Source organism: Canis lupus, chromosome 7 (genome assembly GCF_011100685.1).
Source record: "Canis lupus familiaris isolate Mischka breed German Shepherd chromosome 7, alternate assembly UU_Cfam_GSD_1.0, whole genome shotgun sequence".
Classification (NCBI taxonomy): Eukaryota; Metazoa; Chordata; class Mammalia; order Carnivora; family Canidae; genus Canis; species Canis lupus.
The window spans coordinates 6,863,790-6,872,128 of record NC_049228.1 but is presented as its reverse complement, the minus strand read 5'-3'; the positions used below and the strand labels follow the sequence as shown (position 1 = coordinate 6,872,128).

The following is an 8,339-nucleotide window of genomic DNA, read 5'->3' as shown; positions in this document are numbered from 1 at the left end:
ATGTAGTTGGCATTTTCTGTCCTTAAAACAACATTAGATAAGCAAGGCAAGAGGCTTCCAACACATTTTTTGAAAAGAAAAACATTTTTCCAGACTTGGGTTAAGAATGAGCTGTCCAGCCAGTAACATTTGGGGATTCAATTGCCCCCCTCCCCCAGACATCCAGATCCCCCCACAAACCCCAAGTTTGATTTTCTGTCCTCCTGGATCAAGCCTCCTAGGAAATTATCTTTTGACAGGCTACCAAATGCAACACCTTGAAAGTAAACAGCAGGTCCAAAGTCCTTTATTTGTCTTTGTCTCTTCCCCCTTGGCTGTGTGGAGATCATCTCGGGTAGAGGGAGGAAGACACGATTGGTGCTGACCTGCTAGGCTCCTGGGACTGCCAGAGGCTGGTTGCCAGTTCTTTCCTCTGGTGCTCACGCTTTTTCACCCCGTCCCTCTTGGAGTGCTCCAGTGCCTCCCAACCTGAAAGGGAGGGGAGAGAGAAGCACAGTTGCAAGAGGACTACAGAGGCAACATTCCATCAACAGGCACCCTGCCATATGCAGATCAATAATGAAAGGAAATCTAAATGGGACTTCAACGCTTTCATTCCAGAGATATGAATGCAAGTGAGCTAGATGAGTTTGGGTTAGATATCCCAGGATTACCTTTCCATTCCTCTTCATCAGTTTAGCACAGGGAGGAAGCTCTGAAAGTTCTAGTTCCATCCTATCAACAAAGATGGACATTCCTTGACAAATGCTTTCCTAATTAGCAGTTGGTCACCCAAGGTACACATTTGTCCTAGGGACATTTGTACCTAAGAAAGAATGCTCCAACTAGTCAATGCTTGACCTCAAAGTAAAAGCCAACATCCCTATTATAATTTCCTATAAGCCCTGTAGCACTTTGTCCTCTTCCCCAGCTTCTCTGACCTCATTTCTTACTGATTTGCTATCCAGGTTCCCCACTCACTCCCCTCCAGCCCAAATGTTTTACTTACCAAATCGCCCAGTTGAGTCTTACTCCTGGCTATTCTTTCAGACCTGACCAATATTTCCTCGGAAGGCTCCTTGGCTCACTCCCCTACTACATCAAGTCATTGTTCAAAGAGGCTTCCCCTAGTTTTCTAATGCAAAGTTCATCTGGCCCCATCCCGTGCCCACTCCCATACTCTCCCCAAACCCTGAACTCTCTTTTCTTCCTCCACAGCACTGGTCCTTTTATAACATACTGCATACTTTAGTTGTTTATTATGCTTATGACTTATTTTCCTTTATCTTCATACCCTATTAGAATGCTAACTTACAGCAGCAGGGATTTGGGGGTTCCTTCATCACTGATGTATCCCAAAAGTCTAGGATAATGACTTCTGCATAATAGATGCTCAAGAAATATTGGCTGAACTAATGCTGAGTGTAAGGATGTACTTCTCCTGGAGAAATTTCAAACACTCTCTAGAACTAGATCCGCCTCCACCCGTATTCCAGGCAGTCAGGTCCACCCCTGCAGGTGCAGTGGCTCTAAAAGGAGAGCAAGCCCCCCATGCTTCCTGTGTTCCCCACAGCTTAAATCCCCCCTCCCTTCCCCCTTCTACTTTCCTTTACACATGTCACACTCTGTGCTCACACTTAAAATGAATCTTAGCACCTTTTAACCTCTTGATTCATTTCATTGTAAGCTTCAGGTACAATAACCCTCTGTTTGCTTCTCTACTTGCTTAAAGTTCAGACTTTCTTCCCCTATTCTATGGCTTTGGTCTCTTGGGGCCTCATGCCACCCAGTTCTGCTCGGATGCTGGGTTCCTCTGCCTGACAACAAACCCACACGCACCCTGCTCTGCAGAGGGCAAGCTTGTACCCTAGGCAAGTAACCCCCTTGGATGTATCTCCATTCATTGTTACCAGTAATACCTGAACACATTTAAATCAGTAGCTCCAAGCTCTCGGCATCATCAGGAAACAAGTTTAATAAAGAGTATGACGCACAATTAGGCCTCTGTGTCTTCTGAGTGTCAGAACTGAAATTGAATTTGTACATCAACATGGCAAGTGCAAAACATGTAAAACCTGAAGCCACAATGATCACAAATCATCCCCAAACTGCACATGTGTTTTACAGAAAATTTCTCCTGGTCTAACTCTATCTGACAGCAAAAATCAAATTGTACTTTAGTTTTCAACAGCTACTCAATCTCCAAGAGAGGCAACCATTCTTAAACTGTCAACAGCCATACTGCCAACTCTACAGCATGGAAACTCTGAGCGCCCCAGACCAAGGCAAGGATGATGTGTTTACGCGGTACACTCTGCAGGCTCATTGCGTCTGGGAAACTTCAGCATCCACATTAATCACAAACTCCTCCCAGTGGAACCCCAGTCTACAGGACCCACCTGCCTCACACTTCAAGGTTCTATTCTTTTCCCTCCCTTCCCATGATATAAAAATGCTACCTATCATGTGTGTATCACTGTGGTGACTCCAGAGGACATTTCCTTCCATGTCTTAATCTTACTCCCATATGGATGCTGCAGAGTGGGCATTATTGTTCCCATATTAGGAAAGTAGTAACTGAAGTTCTGAAGAAGGTATAAGGGACTTGTGCAAGGCTCACAACTGGGACATGGTGAGTTAGGTTCGAACCCAGGTCCTCGATAGCACAGCCAGGGCTCAACCTGACTTCGTACTCAGTACTTGGCGTTCTTCAGCTCCCCAGTTAATACTTCTGCAGATAAACTCTTTCCATGCTAGCAACATGCTTCTTCTGGTTCTAACTGCATATCAATGCTACCCTGTTTTTGGACACGCAATGCATTTATTTTAGTTCCAACACCAAACATCCTGTGTTCGGTCACCCTTCCTCTTTTGTGTCTTGATTCACACGTTGACTATTGCACTTGTTATATTGTCCCACAGTTATTTGCCTGTGCATCTGTCTCCCCCTAAGGGGTCCTCCAGAACAGGGGCTGCATCTCAGCTCTATTCCCCCCAGATTTTAGCACAGTGCCTGATACAAGTGTTTTCAATAAAGATATGTCATTTTTGAGATGTCAAATGCATGACAATTGTGCCCAAGAGATGAAGGAGGATCCCTCAGAGTCCACATTCACAGCCTTCCCCATGGCACACTCGAGCTATCATAGCCCTCCAGAGCTCACCAGGAAGAGGCAGACTGTGCAGCCACAGCCCACTTTGGCATCAAAAGGCCGGTGGACCTTCAGTACTGTTGCCCCAGGAGTCTTTGGAGAAACTTGACTTAGGGACGAGTTGATAGGGAAAGAGACACAGGAGAGATGTGCCAAGAGCACAGGGGGAAGGCGGGGGGGTGCCAGAAGGAGCTTCAGCTAGAACTCCAGTCTTTACCATGATGGTCCTGAGAAGTTTCTGTCTGTGCTAAGAGTGATCAGACTCTGAGGCCCCCAGGAGGAAAGCAACAACTGAATCAAGAAAAAGCTTATACCTCAATCTGGAATAGTTTCTCGAGAAGCAGAACCCCAGGCTCCCTGAAAAGTGGCCCAGTCATAGCTGTTTTTTTATTTTATTTTATTTATTTATTCATGAGAGAAAGAGAGAGAGAGAGAGAGAGAGAGAGAGAGAGAGAGAGAAGCAGGCTCGCTGCAAGGAGCCTGATGTGGGACTCAATCCCAGACCTCCAGATCACGCCATGAGCTGGAGGCAGATGCTCAACTGCTGAGCCACCCAGGCATCCCTATAGTTGGTTTTATCTCCATAAAGTTTTGTTCCAAATTCCTCTTCCAGCTGGGGCCTCCATCCTACAAGTTTGTGCACATGCACGCACACACATACGCAAACCATCTCTGGGGACAGAGTTCAAAGATCTATCACATGACATGACCTAGAACGTTCCCAGCTCTCTGTACAAATTAGTTAAATTCAAGTAATTCAATTAATGTGTTAGGGTCTCCTATGTGTCCAGCAATACTCAGGACATACAAACCTGAATAGATAGGGTTCGTGCCCTGATGGAGCTCTCAGTCAAGGAGATCAAGTAGAAGCCATATTAAAGTAGAGACTTTATCACAAGTAATACAATGCTATGGGATTAAGGGAAGGGAGAAATTAATTCCTCCCGAGGAGAACAAGAATTCCTGGTAGAGTTGGTGTGACTTAAGCAGGGCCTGGAAGCATGGCATTGGGGCTGGTCACTTAGGTGTCCATGCAGAACCCCTGTCCCTCTCATATCTCCATTCCAAGGAGGAACTCAGACAGGACTAGTAGGTTCTCCCAAGGACAGTAAAAGTCAACCAAAAGCCAAAAAGCAAAGACTATGGGCTCAGGGTCGTCCCAATTTTGGAGTGGGGATGATGCTAGCCCACTAAACCAACTCACTTAGGAATGGTGAGCACTCCAGATATTAAAGGAAAGTCTAAATATGGAATGCTTAGAACAGAACCTGGATGAAATTGTTCTGTAGCACCTTTTTTTTTCTTACCGGCACCATCTTCCACTCTTTCACATTCACTTTCCAACTTGTTCCCCATGCCAGGCCTGCTCCCACTCCCGGTATCAGATCTAGACACAGGAACTTTAACAGGAAATCGTGAAGGGAGGCAGAGTTCTATGGGACTAGGAGTGCTCGGGACATGTCAGAGGATGAGGAATACTTCCATACTGCTTCCCAGGGAGCAAGTGAGTGAGGATAGTGGGAGGCAGTGTCGCCAGAGTGTGTGGGGATCAGAGTATTTGGGGCTGTGAATGCTGAGCCGAGGAGTTTCGAGTGGATGATGGACCACTGAAGGCTTCTGAGGAGTGAATTGATCTAATCGTGTCTCTGCTGGCTTTCCCAAGACCTATGTCCTTACCTCAGGAAGTAACCACTTGCACAGTCAATTCTATCTGTAAAGATGGAGAAGGCCTTTGCTGCCTCTGTGGTCTACACTCCATGTGGGTGCCTGGAACTTGGCCTTTATGTGGTATCTGAGGGCCTTCAATGCCGAGTACTCAACTAGACATTGAGCACTGACAGGTGAACCCCAGGTGAGCCCTGATGTGACTGTGTCAGCCCTTGGTGAGACACCAGCAGGCCTGTCTGTGCAGACCCTTCTGCCAACAGTCTTCAGGTTCCCAGATGGCACAGGCCAGGCCAATATGGTATATCTCCTCTCATCCGCAACATGTATTCTCCATCTTTACTGAAAGCCCCCAAGAAGAATATGTTGCTTCTTCAGTGAGATGCAGTGATTTTCATCACAAATGTATGGTATTAGCCAAACCATGGGGAAGAGTTTCCACTGAGCTACGCATATTCCCTTGCGTAGCCCAAATGGTAACATGTGTTAGCCGGTGGGGAGCCACAAATAACCCCTCCTTGGCATGTAAGGGCATTCCAGTAAAAGCAAGCACACCCGAATCATCAGAGGCACGAATGAATAGCGGTGTGGTCAGTCTTGCTCATTGAAGAGAAAGAAAGTGCAACTGATATTACCTGGCAAGTTATATTGAAATCCTCCAGCCTGGAATCTCAGGATTGATAGGCTTGGGTGGAGCTGGGGCCGAATCTGTGAAGTAAATAGAAGTAAGGCCTTTTCTTCTTCTTCTTCTGGTTTCTGGGTTATCAGGGACTAGAAGTGTTTCCATGGCAAAATAAATAATCTGATAGTTACAAGGAACATATTTTTTAAAACATAAAAATGGGACATATGGTTTGACAAGTATGAGTGTACTTTGGAAAATATAAGGAGGGGGAAAACAGCATGTAAAATTGCAGCTGTTCCTGAAAAATCTTTAGCATGTGGTCACCTTCACACGGTGCCCTTACTGAAGAGAAATAGAGTATATGTAATCCGGGATAAGCCAATTAACACAAATCACTAATTGCAACTATGGCTAACCTCTGGTCTTTGTGTAAGAAGAATTCATCAGCGCTGCTCCGGGGAGCCTCTTCGGTGACTCTGGGCTCTGAAGCTAGTCACTCCGAGGTCTCGGCCTCCTGCAAGCAAGCGAAGGAGCCTTCATTTCTGCAGGAGACTAACAAAACTCTGGCCACTGTAGCCTTTGGTGAGCAGACTCAGAGGCTAATCAAGTGAAAGGGAAATTAGACACCGTCCTCCGAGAGAGCTTACCCTGAGAGATTTATCCATTCCTTTTTTCCTGAACAATTTAGACCAGAAGAAGGGAACAGCTTTCCTTACTACCTAGGAATTGCTTTATTATCATCTGCAAAACACATAGATGGTTTTGTCTGCCCCGATATACACATACACACACCTTCATCACGGTTCCCTCCTCCCAACACCTCTCTCTCTCTCTCTCTCTCTCTCTCTCTCTGACACACACACACACACACACACACACACACACACAGGATGTAAGAGCAGGCTCCATTTGGTTGTAGCTCCTGGGAGGGATGCAAAACGGAGCCAAATTTGCATAGTATGCCAGACAAGCCCTCCGGCCCCTGAAACTTCACACCTGTCTCCTGCCAGTACCCAAAGTGCCATCTGCTTCTCTGGGAAAGCCAGACACAAGGCCCCCTCTTTATGCCTTTGGTAGATGATGAGAAAATCTGGCATGGGGAGCCTTAATTGCTCAAAAATAACTCCATGGTACGTAACATACAGTTACATGAAGATCCGAAGAAAAAGCCTTGGCAGTCTTTTTACAAACATTCAGGATAATGGTTGGGGCATGCAAAAGGGAAACTATTTAAGGACTCAACCTAGTCCCAAATTATTCCCACTGCCAAGAGCTCTACAAGTGAGGCGTTGTGTGTGTGGTAGAGAGTCCCACGAAGAAAGGAAGATGAGGCATGGAGGCAGGATCGTATTTTTGATCTACTCCACTCTGTTTGAGATGCTCTCCTAAAGATCTTTCTACCACCCCACACAAACATCAAGTTCACTCACTAGTGCTACCTTTCAAATACAGTTCTACCTCCAGTTATGAGAGCAGAGTGGAGGGAAGTACCCTCTCTCAGGCTTGTACAGCAGGGCCTGAGCAGAGACCAGCCACATAAAATGGGGAGATTTGAGAGAATCGGGAGGGTTTTCAGCCCTGGTTTAAGAACAAAGCTGGTGTGGGGCAGGAGGATACAGGTTTGCCAACAGTGGCACTACTGACATTTGGGGCTGAAAAATAGGATAGTGGTGGAGAGGGCTGTTGTGCGCATTGTAGGATGTTGAGCAGCATCGCTGACCTCTATCCAGTGCATGCCAGGAGCATCCCCTCTCCCAGTGTGACAACCAAAAACACCAAATGACCCCTCGGGAACAAAATCACCCCTTTTGAGAACTACTAAACTGGATGCTCTCTCGAGGTTTCATCAAAGCCCATTATTGGGGTATGTGGGTGGCAGAGAGGGTTCGGAGAGCCTGACATTTATCACAGAGAATAATATTTTCTCGATTATGAGTCTGTCTCCCATTCGATTATAGTTTTGTGAGGACAGGAAACTTTTCCATCCGAGCCCATGGCCTGAAGTATTGAAGCGCTGTGTTAAAGGAATGAATCAGTGACTGAATGAATGGCAGGCTGGATCCCAGGCTCCTTTCCCCATCCCGCGTTCCCTATGCTGAGTGCTGAGTCCTTGTGTTGGTATGGGGACATGATGGGGTGGGGGGAAAATCTTCAGAAAACTAATAAAATAAATGACTAAATAAATGGAACCTCTTGTCTAAAGAACACAGAGATAAGATAAATCATTTTGAGTCCTGGGAAAATTATCTCCACCATCCTGCCCTGGTTTCTCCGTTCAGCCAGAAAACACTTTAATTTATCTTGTGAAATTTTTCATCCGCTAGACGAACATTAAGTATTTCTTTCCTCTCTCTCTCTCTTCTCTCTCTCTCTTTTTTAAATATTCTTCTCTCTACAAAGGTGGGTTGGCTCTCAACTCATTGGAATAAAAGCTCCATTAGCTTCAGTGCACGTAAGGCTTGTGAAGTTGGCCTGGATTCAGGGCCGGCAGAAGGATAAAGAAACCTGACACTCATTCTTCACGTAATTAGAGTTGGTAAAATAAACTGTGTGCATTTCATTAGAGGAATGGATCCATCAGGCCCTGGACAGGGCGGGAATCCCATGCTCACAGCATCAGTCTTTTGTCTCAAATTAAGCCAGAGCTGATAAAAAAAAGAAAAAAAAAAAGTTCCTGTGGAGTCATTGGGAAATACTCCTGTATCCTGCTTCCCATCCCTTCATATCATTTAGTCTCTGAGCCCACATAACCTCTGAGCTGGCTCGAACCCAGCAAACACTACAGTTGTCCTCTTACACATGACACATGTCCTCCGACTGCCCCCAGAGTCCCTGATCAGATGTCTCCCTCCCTCAGTAGCACGATGTCTTTTGCACAGGTGGATCCGGGAACCCACCCTCGGCCAAGAGGGCATTGC

General features: G+C 46.1%; 1 long non-coding RNA gene across 1 annotated transcript; it reads right to left on the bottom strand.

The window, feature by feature from the left end:
* Positions 1 to 208: 208 nt before the first annotated feature.
* On the bottom strand, positions 209 to 5,943 carry LOC106559014. The gene is made up of 3 exons (XR_005361574.1): positions 5,838 to 5,943; positions 5,432 to 5,504; positions 209 to 468 (listed from the first exon to the last, which is right to left on the bottom strand). It is a non-coding gene; the product is annotated as an uncharacterized LOC106559014 (long non-coding RNA).
* Between the last annotated feature and the right edge of the window lie 2,396 nt (positions 5,944 to 8,339).